The sequence below is a fragment of the Anabrus simplex genome, chromosome 5 (genome assembly GCF_040414725.1).
Source record: "Anabrus simplex isolate iqAnaSimp1 chromosome 5, ASM4041472v1, whole genome shotgun sequence".
In the NCBI taxonomy this organism is placed as follows: domain Eukaryota; kingdom Metazoa; phylum Arthropoda; class Insecta; order Orthoptera; family Tettigoniidae; genus Anabrus; species Anabrus simplex.
The window spans coordinates 408,467,668-408,481,197 of record NC_090269.1 but is presented as its reverse complement, the minus strand read 5'-3'; the positions used below and the strand labels follow the sequence as shown (position 1 = coordinate 408,481,197).

The 13,530-nt window shown below is 38.6% G+C and overlaps 1 long non-coding RNA gene across 1 annotated transcript in view; it reads right to left on the bottom strand.

Annotated features, from left to right (window-relative positions):
- LOC136875015 (uncharacterized) overlaps positions 1-13,530 on the bottom strand; it is a 46,773-nt gene that overhangs the window by 28,025 nt on the left and 5,218 nt on the right. The window contains exon 2 of the long non-coding RNA XR_010860339.2: positions 7,571-7,734. This is a non-coding gene — a long non-coding RNA (uncharacterized lncRNA). The remainder of the gene's footprint in view (positions 1-7,570; positions 7,735-13,530) is intronic.

Sequence of the window (13,530 nt, the reverse complement as noted above, 5' to 3'; positions counted from 1 at the left end):
CACAACCCGACTTTTAACCCCGTTTATCATCATACCATTGCCTACTGTCCATCTCACAAAATTATCAAGGTCATTTTGCATTTTCTCACAATCTCGTTACTTATTTATTCCTCTGTAAGGAATAACATCATCTGATTCCACTTCTTTACACGTATCATAGATATGTAAGAAAACATAAAGGTCCAATAATACTGCCTTGAAGAATTCCTCTCTTAATTATTACAGGGACAGATAAAGCTTTGCCTACTCTAATTCTCTGAGTTCTATTTTCTAGAAATATAGCCACCCATTGAGTCATTCTTTTGTCTAGTCCAATTGCACTCATTCTTGCCAGTAGTTTCCCCCCATGATCTACCCTATCAAATGCCTTAGATAAGCCATTCGCGATACAGTCCATTTTACCTCTGGAATCCAGGATATCTGCTATATCCTGCTGGAACCCTACAAGTTGAGCTTCAGTGAACTAATCTTTCCTAAATCCAAACTGCCTTCTATCAAACCAGGTATTAATTTTGCAAACATGTCTAATACAATCAGAAAGAATGCTTTCCCAAAGCTTGCGTGCAATGCATGTCAAACTGACTGGCCTGTAATTTTCAGCTTTATATCTATCACCCTTTCCTTTATACACAGGGGCTACTATAGCAACTCTCCATGCATTTGCCTTCATGTAAACAATAATCAAATAAGTACTTCAGATGTGGTACTATATCCCAAACCCATCGTTTTTATTATATCCCCAGAAATCTTAACAAGTCCAGCTGCTTTTCTAGTTTTCAACTTTTGTATCTTACTGTAAATGTCATTATTATCATAGCTAAATTTTAATACTTTTTTTGCATTAATCACCTCCTCTATCTAGACATTATCCTTGTAACCAACAATTTTTACATACTGACTGAATACTACTGTCTTTTGAAGATCCTCACATACACACTCCCCTTGTTCATTAATGATTCCTAGAATGTCCTTCTTGGAATCGGTTTCTGCCTTAAAGTACCTATATATACTCTTCCATTTTTCACTAAAATTTGTATGACCATCCATTATGCTTGTCTTCATGTTATCCTTAGCTGACTTCTTTGTTAGTTTCAATTTCATAGTAAGTTTCCTTCAATTTCTTCTCACTTCCACAGCCATTTCTAACTCTGTTTCTTTCCAGCCTGCACCTCCTTCTTAGTCTCTTTACATCTCTGTTATAATATATCGGATCTTTACCATTCCTTACCATCTTTAAAGGTACAAACCTATTTTAACATTCCTCAACAATTGATTTAAACCCATTCCAGAGTCTCTTTACCCTCTTATTTACTGTTTTCTGCTGATCATAGTTTTTGAAATCATTTAAAAAAAGGCTAGGAAACAACAGATAGGGAATCTGCCACCTGGGTGACTGCCCTAAATGTAGATCAGTATTGATTAATTGATTGATTGAAGAGGATGGTGGTGAAATGAATACCACAACAGATGATGGAGATGAAGTTCGAGGGAAAGGGAGCAAGAGGGAGACCTAGAGCAAGGTAGATCAATTCAATAAAGAGGAGCGCAAGAAGAAAAATCCTTGATTAGGAAAAAATGATGGGAAAGGAATGGTGGAAGGAGACAGGAAGTTGGAGAAGTGCCATAAATGTCCCAACCTGGCAGGAGCTAGATAAGGGAGAATGAGAATGATGGCTATGACTGAATTTTAACTTGAGTGAAGCTGTTAGAATGCCATGACTGGAACTGCATTCTGCACCTGGCCTGTTTTTTTATATTGCAAAAGGAAGTTCTTGACCTCTTGTTAATAAGCATGCAGTCTATTTTGTTTCTGTATTTAACATTTAAGGGGAGATCCACGTGTATAGTTAGGAAAGGTGACGTTTTAAACATAGTGTTCATCATGGAGTAATTGTCGGTAGCAAATTAGATGAGTCTGTAGACTCCTTCATTGCACATCCCTAGACTGTATAGTCCTACAATTTCCTGCAATTGAGAATCCATTACGGTGGTTGCAACCATCATCATCATCCTTTAACCATCTCCAGTCGCCCAGGTGCATTACAAGGGTCCTCTTCATCTTTGTCTTTCTACGTATATTTCTTCCTTCTCATCATGGTACCATTCCAATCTTCTTAATTCCAGCTCCTGCTTTACTTCACTGATCCACCATTTCCTTGGTCTGCCTCTAGGTCTTTTGTCTTCCAGTTTCTTTTCTAGCTATTTTCTTGCTATTCTCATTCGATCCATCCTTTTTACATGACCATACCATTTGAGTCTCGATGTTCTTACATTTTTGCTTAGCAACTGTCATACCTGTGTATTAGGACAGATCTCTTCATTCCGGATCTTATCTCTTCTTATTTCCTATAGCATTGACCTCAGGAACTTCATTTCTTTAGCTTGAAGTCTGCTAGTATCTCTACTGTTGATCGTACAGGTTTCAAGGGCATTATGTAGTTTTGGCGTGAAATATACCTGATAAAGGGTTCTCTTTGCACTTAAAGGTATTTGGTTATCCCATAGAAGACACCTAACTTATGCATAAAATTGCACTCCTTTTATGACTCTGTTAGTGATTTCAGCAGAGGACTTTGCGTCACTAGTTACAATACTACCAAGATATTGAAAACGGTTAACGTTTTCTACTTTCTCGCCATCCAGTTGGATGTTAACCTGCATGGCATGTTTTCGTGTGGCTTAATTTAGGCCAAACTGCTTAAATTGCTGGTTCCAAGTGTGTGATTTCTGTTTAACTTCTCCTCCTCTTCCTCCCCAAATCACCACATCATCTGCATTGAAGTCCTCATTAAATTCATTTTTCACTCTCCTCATTACTTCATCCATCACCATAATGAACAGGAGAGGTGACAAAGTGCTGTCCAGTTGCACTCCTTTATTTGTTGTGAACCTGTCAGAAGAACCACCTCCTATCTGGATACAGCTCTGGCAGTGGTTGTACAACATTTTTACCTTGTTAGTAAGATATACTGGCAGTTCCTTCTTTCCAGACATTCCCATATTTTGTCTCTTGGCAAGCTGTCATGTGCCTTTTCTATATGCAGAAAGACAAAGATGATAATATCTATTCCCTTCTCCCAGTGTTCTTCCTTTACCATCTTTACAGTGAAGATAAGGTCTGTTGTTGTTCTGCTGCTTCTAAACCCATACTGTTCCTCCTCAAGTTGTGTTTCAAAAATGACCCTTAATTGTCATTCAATAACTTTCTCCATCAACGTAAGTCCATGTGACAGAAATACGATTCCTCTGTAGTTGCCACATTTTTGCCTGCTTCCTTTCTTGAAGAGCAGAACAATGCTGCCCTTTGTCCAGTCTTCTGGAGTCTTCCCTTCATTCCAGATGATGTTCAGTACTCTGTATAACCACTGAAGTCCATGAATCCCAGCAGCTTTGATCATGTCTGTAGCCACTCCATCCATGCCTTGTGATTTGCTCAACCACTGCATTAAAATTATTTATCATAACAGTGCCTTTTGGCTTCAGGGCTGCTGTGGTGAACTCCAGGGTTTTGTAAACGTTCCTTGGTCAACTGCATCAATTAACTGTTGAATGGTAGACCTGGACCAAGTGTAACTTGTACAGCTTGTTATTGTGTGTTGTGAGTCAAAATTCTTTCATTACTGGGTGCATAGAATTCAACGTAACAGGAAAATCCCTTGCTAATATGGTAAAAAATGCAATGCCATCTCAACAGCAGTAACAGTAGAGCACGGAGAAACAAATGTGTTATGAAATGTTGCATAATTCATAATAGCAGCGCTAGGAGGCTAGTATTTACAACAATGACTGACAAGGGAGGACTAACAACGCAGGAGTGATCAGCAGTTGTGTTTTTCCTTCAGGAAATGAAAAGCCTTGTTGTGACTCAGAAGGGTTTCTGACAACAGTTTAACACAGGATGGGCCCTTAAAAGAGAATCACATACAGGCTGTATGAGTAATTTGTATGGAAAGGAACAATATTGGAACTGAAGCGACCTTATTGGAAACCTTAAAAAAAAAATAAAAAAAAAGAAACTGTGAACAGTGAGTATTATTTGAGTATAATCTGCAATAAATTTGTTCCAAAGCTCCTTGCTACTGCATTGCCATTCAACACACAGTGTTTCATACAAGATGGAGCAAGGCCACACACTGCAAACATTGTTTTGGATTTCTTACACGAGCATTTTGACATGTGGGTCATTTCATTCAGACTTCCAGGTCCCTTTCAATAACGGACAATTTTGGCCCCCAATAGTCCAGACCACAATGCATGTGACATTTTTCTTTTGGGGTACCTAAAGGAAAATCTTTTTTTCCAAAATGTCCAGATGATTTAATGGAGCTCAGAAGACATATTCTTCAAGCTTGCAGTGAAATCACAGAAGACATGTGCCGTAGGGTAATCGCTAACATAAGTATTCATTTGAAGGAAGTTCGAAATCAAAATGGTGGCAATATTTAGCATGTGCTGAGTTAGAACAATTCTACATAGTGCATTTTTCATTGAAGTATATGTTTCTTTGAGTTTGCATTGACAATTCAGTTTTTATTCAACAATAAATTGGTGGCTCATTTCGTGTGCCACCTGTAATGTCAATGTTGTACGATTGTGTGTACAATCTTGTAATCTAAAAGCTGTCACTTTACCACTGAGCCATACAGCAAGTTCCTTTTAGACACATAAATGAATGGAATAAGCCCGCCTAGTGGCCATGATCAATAAGGCATAAAGTCTACATGGGCTGAAACCGTGGTTAGCCAGTTAGAGCCCTCTTGCTTGAAAAAAAAATCACAATGAGAATGTTGGCCGGAGGAGTAGGAGAGGTGGAGGTGTACAATTTCTAAATACTAGATTATGTGCCAAAACCCAGGATTCAATTTTGAGCTTCACTATAATGTTATATGGAGTAAGGGCATATGACACTGTGTATGGAGATGTTAAGTTTGAGCAGACCCATTGGTGATAATCAATAGCAGGCTATTTGCTGGCACCAGGTTTCATCCTCTCCCCTTCCTACTGTCATATATCATATCATTCATTTCATCTCATTGACACCTCTGATGATGGTACTGTCAGGGACATCTAGGCCTTAAAATTTGGTCCAAAGTTTTATCTCACTTCATAACTGACCATGCATAGAAACGGTAGAAGGGAAGGACATTCATAAATGAATGGAATGATGCGGTAGATTTAGAGATTGTCTGTTCATTTCTCTGTCTGTTAGGTTATGGGCTCAGAGGCTGGTTGGATCCTCAAATAGCGCTAGCAAAGTTTATGTGGTTATGGGGAAAACACAACAACTGATGGTGGCACCAAAATGAGGCATACTAGGCAACATGAGGAGCGAGGTAGTTTGCCATTGCCTTCCTCACTGGGCCAGAAAGTGTTATTGCAACACGGCTGACCCAATGAGCAACACCTTCCTTAACAGTCAGACACATCATGCTCTGAATGTCATTACTCAGCACCATCCATACGTAGCAGCTTCCATATTGTCACAGCTGTGGATGAGGCTGGGACTTCTGTGGAAGCTACATTTTGCTCTGGTCTGTATCAAGAGAATAATGAAAGGTACTGCATCCATCAAGAAATGGCAGCAGGCAGAGATGAGCCTGTATCAGACAAATTTTATGACTCTCTGACCATTATAGAGGTGAGAAACAACTTCTAAGATTGTTAGATGCAATGCCTGCTATCAAAGCTAGATTTAAAAGTAGAACAGAGGGTGGGGGTGGGGGGGATAGGGAGGCAGAGATAATTGATTACATAACAGAAGTGCCACCTCACAATAGAAATATAAATTTAATTAAAATCAAGTTGAGGAGTTGATTTTAATTTAATTGATATTTTTTATTGTAAGGTGGGACTTCTCTGAACACTTTTATAAGCTTGATAAATGATGAACCTAGAAAGTTGGTCATGTGCTTGGGATTGCACAGCTGTGAGCTTGAATTTGGGAGATAGTGGGTTTGAATCCCACTGTCACCAGTGCTGAAGATGGTTTTCTGTTGTTTTCCACTTTCACAACAGGCAAATGGTGGGGCTGTACCTTAATTAAGGCCATGGTCATTTCCTTCCCACTCCTAGCCCTTTTCTATCCCATTGTGCCATACGATTTATCAGTCAGAGCAGCTAAAAACCAAATTGATTTAAAAAAAGATAAATGTTGTTAAAACTACTGTAACAGGTAAGGATTTTATGTGTCTCTACACGATTATATGTCTACTCCTTTGTCCCATTTCCTGATACAGGTTTACGAATGAGGTGAGGGATGTTATATTATTATTTTCACAAATACATCGCAAATGGGAAATATCCTGGTGGCAATGGTCACTTACAGTAGTGTAATAATAGAGTAAAGCTAACATTATTATTTAACAACAAAAAACAAACAAACAAACAGCAAGAGTACAACAAGCAATTCCATGGAAAGAAAATATTACAAGAAATATTACTAGTTTAACATTCTAAATCCAGCATCATCATACACAAATTCACACACAGCTGAAGTATTTCCAGTGCTTAACACTATGGCTTAAAATACTATAGGTTGAGCTTGCTACTAGCTTAACTTTATATGTGATAATAAAGTGAAGTTGCCTCGAAGTGAAAATGGGAAAGCACAGAAAACCATTCTCAGGACATCCAATGGTATGGTTTGATCCCATTCATCTCCTAAACGCTGAGATTGACTCCATAGGCATAGCAAATTAACACGCACAGCCATTCCACTTTTGGATTAGCCAATGGGAATTCATGTTTCAAGTATCAGGTTATTTATTAGTATTGCTCTACAACAACAACAACAACAACAACAACAACAACAACAACAACAACAACAACAACAACAACAACAACAACATCATCAACAACAACAACAACAACAACGACGACGACAACAACAACAACAACAACAAACAAACAAACAACAACAACAACAACAACAACAACAAGAAGAAGCAATTCCATGTAAAGAAAATATGACAAGAAATACTACTAGTTTAACTTTCTAAATCCAGCATCATTACATACAAATTCACACATAACTTAAGTATTTCCAGTACTTAACACTGTGGCTTACAATACTATAGTTTGAACTACTACTAGCTTAACACTACAAGTGATAATAAAGCAAAGTTAAAAACATAACTACCCATTAACTACAGCAACATGAGTTCAAAAAGCAATTTTACATATTTTTACAGGCGGACACCCTTCCTGGTGGCAATCGGAGTTGAGAAGCTAATGGAGATCATGAATGAAATGGGGTCAGGGTTGGAAGGAATTGGCTGTGGTCTATAAAGAGATACTTCCCATGCATTTGCCTTGAAGTGAAAATGGGAAAGCACAGAAAACCATTCTCAGGAGATCCGATGGTACGCTTTGATTCCACTCATCTCCCGAATGCAGAGATTGGCTCCATAGGCATAGCACATTAACACTCCACTCCACTTTTGGATTAGTCAATGGAAATTCATGTTTCAAGTGTCAGGCTATATATTGCTATTATGGGAGAGCAGTGGCATAACATTTGAAAGGCTACACCCTAACTCTTACTGACTGATAATAATATTAGATAACTTACTGAAGACATCCACATGTGCACTGGCAGAGCAAAGACTGTGGCATTTCAGGTTCAGGACAGTCTAATGTACTGCAATTACAAAATACATCACAACCGTTAGAGGGGGCAGAAGTACATATTAAAAACATCATGGTTACGAGACAGCACCACAGCACCAGTTTGACCTGAAAGAGAAACAGAAAGAAGATATTAAAAATAAGAAATCAGTCATCAGGTGTATTAATATTCCACTGAGAACTGAATTTGAATCATTAAAGAAGAAATTTATTCTTTTTCAGACTTTAACCCTCCGGCATTTGCACGGGCTATATGTGTAGCCCAGCCATTTTCTTTTCTGCATAATAGCCAAGAGCGAAGGAGGGACGTGGTTTCTAGTACCTTCCTTCCTCTAATCTTATGATGACTTATGATTGTTTGCACTTCTAAGGAGTTGGTTCTGTGCGTAATTTGGCATTGAAGTTGGCTGGGCTACACCTCTACCTCGTGCGAGTAGTTGTGTTACTATGTCAGCGGCTGGCACTAGCTAAGAGGATGTTATCCGATATTGGTTTGAAGAAAATAGCAATGAGAATAGTTCTGTGCAAGGTGATAACAATAATGGAGAGGAAGATTATATTTTGGAAGAGGAATATTATTATGATTCTGAGGAAGTAATTGACAATATTGGTCAAAATAGTTATCAGACTTCTTCAGATGACTGGCAGGATGACAGTGATGGTAGATATTACTACAGGAAAGAAACATTTAAGTGAAGTAGGTATAATACACTTCAGAACCTTCATACTAGAGCTTAGAGCACCATTCTTCACTTGCCAGGACCTAAAGGGGAAGGTAGGTGTGCAGATTGAGATGGAATATTCAGAACTGTTTCCAGATGAGAATGTTGAGAAAATTGTTACAACGTGCCCTAATATATAAATTGAAGATACAAAATAGACTTGGGTGTGAAACAAGTGAAGTAGAAATTCATGCCTTTCTTTTTAGTATTTTCTTTCTAATAAGGTGCTCAGCTGCCAGAGCAAGGCAACAAGTTAGGTAGGTGCTATTTGTGTGGTCGGAGGAGAAAGAACAATGAGGAGGAGAATCTTTCCTCATCTTTCAACTTTTGTGTCCAGACAGGGATTACATGAATGAGTAACCTGTGTTGTTCCTTATGTTCTTTCCCACAAACATGAACATATCACAATAGGCTCAATAAAAGATAAAATCAAGACACTAACAGATTTTTGAGGTTAAAAATCTCTTTTTTTTTTTTTTGGTTTTTATTATGGTTCAGCTCTATTTTAATTATTTAATTCAATATTTGTATAAGTTACTGAACAATAAACCACTGTTTAAAATATGAAAGATTTACTAAGTTCTGTCAAACTAAAATTCTCTTACACGTCTTCAAATTTACACTATTTTTCAAATACATAAAATTGAAAATGATATGGGTTTTCTAATTATAGAATTTAAAATGTATACATCTGAAAAGTGGCTTGAACTGAGTTAAGGGGCGGTTTCTCCATAAGGTTGCAGGTTTGCGCTACCCCCATTAAATTTTTATGTTTATTTTAGGTCAAGTTTCATAATTTGGATTACTCAACTACTGTATTTTCATTCAATAAGACAAACCTTTCAAGAGCTTGAAAGAGCAAATATTGACTACAGGGTACTTCACAAGCCGGTACTCTTAGATGTTCACTGCAGGAGCCGAAAATTTTGCAGCGGGAAGTCAACCTGAGGTAGGATGAAACCTTGGCTGGTCGAAGGGTGCGCGGGGCTGCTAGAAGTGTGCTTTTGGGCTGATAGAGGGGTGCGCGGGGTGAGGAAAAGATAGGCGTGGCTCCTTATACATTGTTTAAATGGAGGTTTATCAACCTGGCTCCTCCTACCACGGCCGACTGGATCCCTCTCTGCGCTAAGGAGCTAGCTAGAGCGAAGCATCAAATCAGCCATGCTCCTACGTAACCAACTACTAGTCGCTAGAGACCGTTGCTGCTCAATGTGAGATTCTGTTATTGAACAGGAGTGTCATCTAGCGACACCGGATGTAAGTTCATCTGCTGGATCACGGCCGATTGGATCCCTCGCTGCGCTCCATAAGGAGCTAGCTAGAGCTATTTGTCCTGGCTAGAGCGACGCATCAAGCCGGCCGTGGCTGGATATATAACTAATGGCTCTAAATTTGAAAATAAACACCGCCATTTCTTTCAGTATAGTCGTGAGCTTTGTTATGCGCGTACAAGCTAAGTAGCTATTGATTTCATTATGTAAACATTCGTGTCAGCACGTGTGTTTTTATCAGTTAGTGGTATTTTCCCAGATCATGAATTCCATGCAGTTTTTAATGTCTAGGCCGTTTCCGGAATGGACTGTCAAGGAAAAATCTGAGGTGAAACAAATGGGTAGGCCCATGCGACATTTAATTTTGAAACCAGATACATTACAAAAGGATATTTTTTCAATACCGGAATTAGGCTATCTCAAAGTGTTTCATTTCAATATGGTAAAAGAGTTTTTAAATTTAAAAAATGTTAATGCATTGTAGTAATATTCCTGAAAATAGAAATGTAAAATGTTTATTTTATTCTTAATAATGAAAAGGTATTGTTAATGTATCCAGATTTGAAAAGTAGCCTGTAATCATATTATATCATTGGTAAAAATTGTGCACCACTGAACTTTTAAACCACCAGCCGCCACTGACTGAGTGTAACATGTATTAGAGTTTAATGTCCAATAATTCCTCAGTATAAAGTACAGCATTAAAAGAATTAAATAAACAAATAAATAAATTTATGGGCTAAGCATATAGCTCACGCGAGTGTTGCTGTTACAAAATTTTGAGCAATGGTAGTGTGCTAATGGTAGATAGTTCTCTCAAGCTATGCATGGTGGGTTGGTGGACTGTACCCACTTCAGTAAATGCTTGCTGGCTGGCTGCTGCTTGAGGGCAGTGATGGGGAGTAACATGCTTTGCAAATAGAACAATTTTGGGCTGGGTGTAATCCAGCCCAGGCAGTCAGCAAGCATGTCTGAAAGAGGTGCTTTCTGGTGTGCTGTGTTTTTTTGTAGTGAAAAGTGTTAAATACATGTAAAACATCTGTTTTCCATAGCTTAAGTTTGAAGAGAAGAGTAAAATAAGGACGTAGGGATGTGATACACCTGATTTTGTTATTCTTCAGACAATATCAGGCAGAAATCAGACTTATTCTAGGATATTTAATACATCTATTATTATTTTAAGCATAAATTGTTACAGTAGCACAGCCAGGATCAGCCGATGGTGGGGGTTATAGTTTAAAAATGATGATAGAACAGAATGAAGGTGCTTGGTGCACACATGCGTCGTTGTCATCATCATCATCATCATCATCATCATCTTCTTAGTGTTCATCCTGTAATAGAGCAGGGTGCGCTGTATTGCAAGCCACTCTCCACTTGGTTTTGTTAAGGGCATCACTTGAAACATCAAGATGAACATAACGCATGTCTTCTTGGAGGTGATCAAGCCAGTGTTTCTGTGGTGTGATGGTTTGATGCAAATTGCTGCCTGTACAATACAGGATGAAACTTTTCTACACATTACGTAGCCATACAACCAAAGTCGGATCTCACGCATCTTATGTATGATCGGGGAAACTCCCATAATTTTCTAGATTTCTAGGTTGATAACATGATGTAGCTGGGTCAGTCCAAGTGACCAGCAAAGCATGCGCATCTCCATGACATGAAGTGCTTGCTCGTGCTTGACTGTTGCTGGCTAGCATACAGAGCCATACAGAGAGACTGGGCGAACAAATGTCCTGTAAACCTTGGACTGTAGGTGGATTGGTGTCCGACGATTGCAGCCAGCAGTTTGCTGCCACTTCATCCAGGCCACATTTACTCATGCATGGACGTCTGAAATAGTGTCACACTCAGCATTGACCAAAGGATACTGATACAAGTGAATTGTGTTGATATTCAGATTGCAGTGTACTGCAAAATCTTACATTAAAATACAAAACAAGAACAATATGATCAAGGTCAACAGTTTTGCTGTGAATGGTATGTTCAGTTTATAGTCTAACATCCACTGAGGAAAGGTTATTCCATTGAAGCTCAGCTTGTAGGATTCCGGCAAGATATAGCACATATCTTGGATTCAGGAGGTCAAATGGACTGTATTCGGATTGACCTATCTAAGGCATTTGATAGGGTGGATCATGGGAGACCACTGGCAAAAATGAGTGCAATTGGACTAGAAAAAAGAGTGACTGAATGGGTGGCTATATTTCTAGAAAATAGAACTCAGAGAATTAGAGTAGGGGAAGTTTTATCTGACCCTGTAATGATTAAGAGGGGAATTCCTCAAAGCAGTATTATTGGACCTTTATGTTTCCTTATATATATCAATGATGTGTGTAAAGAAGTGGAATCAGAGATAAGGCTGTTTGCAGATGATGTTATTCTGTACAGAGTAATAAATAAGTTATAAGATTGTGAGCAACTGCAAAATGACCTCGATAATGTGAGATGGACAGTAGGCAATGGTATAAATGGGGTTAAAAATGAGGTTGTGAGTTTCAAAAATAGAAAAAGATCTCTCAATTACTGTGTTGATGGGGTGAAAGTTCCTTTTGGGGATCATTGTAAGTACCTAGGTGTTAATATAAGGAAGGATCTGTTTTTTAAATTTTGTTTTTATTTGCTAGTGGCTTTACGTCACACCGACACAGATAGGTCTTATGGCAAGGCAAGATCTTCATTGGGGTGATCACATATATATGATTGTTAATAAAGGGTACAGATCTCTGCACATGGTTATGAGGGTATTTATGGGTTGTAGCAAAGATGTAAAGGATAGAGCATATAAGTCTCTGGTAAGACCCTAACTAGAGTTTGGTTCCAGTGTATGGGACTCTGAGCATGATTACTTGATTCAAGAACTGGAAAAAATCCAAAGAAAGGCAGCTCTATTTGTTCTGGGTGATTTCCGACAAAAGAGTAGCATTACAAAAATGTTGCAAAGTTTGGGCTGGGAAGACTTGGGAGAAAGGAGACGAGCTGCTCAACTAAGTGGTGAGTAATAATTAATAAGTAATGTAATAATGTAACAAGTAGTGATGGGTTGGGAGTGGAATCGTGAAGAATCAATTCCATTAGCCTTGGGAATCGGGTTACCTGATTCCGAAATCGATTCCGAGGAGCTAGTAGCACCATCTATGATGCAGATGCGGAATCACGTGCAGCACGAATGTGTTCTGTAACGTGAGGTCATTTTGTTTTATAACCAGGTCACTCTCCAAGCCATGCCTGATCTCATTATAGAGTTCTGGAGTTATATACTTTAATATGACTGTAGTTGATCACAATATATGATTCTTTGTTTGAAACTAATCACATTGTATGGATTACTGACATAAATAAACAAAACTTGTACGGGGATTATGACATAATACTGTATTAGTACTACTATTTCATGAAAATACACTTGTCCTAAAGAGACAACCTTACCTACTTTTGTGCAGTGATGAAAACAAAAATAGAAATTCTGACAGTTTCTCATAATAGTACAGTAGTAGGAAATGTTCTTCTTCTTCTTTTTCTACCTCTTTTCCCACACCTGTGGGGTCGTAGGTGCGAACTGTAACGCACATGTTGATTTGGCCCTGTTTTACAACCGGATGCCCTTCCTGACTCCAACCCTATGTGGAGGGATGTAATCACTATTGAATGTTTCTCTGGTGGTTGGTAATAAGTTTTCTGAATATGAAGAGGAAAATGTTGGTACAAACACAAACACCCAGTCCCCGGCCCAAAATAACTAATCTGAGGCGATTAAAATACCCCACCCGGCCGGGCATCGACCCAGTACCCTCTGTCTGAACCGAAAGCCTCAACGCTGACCATTCAGCCAAATAGTCGGACATGAGCACGAAATGTTCATTGCAAATTAAATGTAACGGAAGACAGTTATGCTACGAAACAAG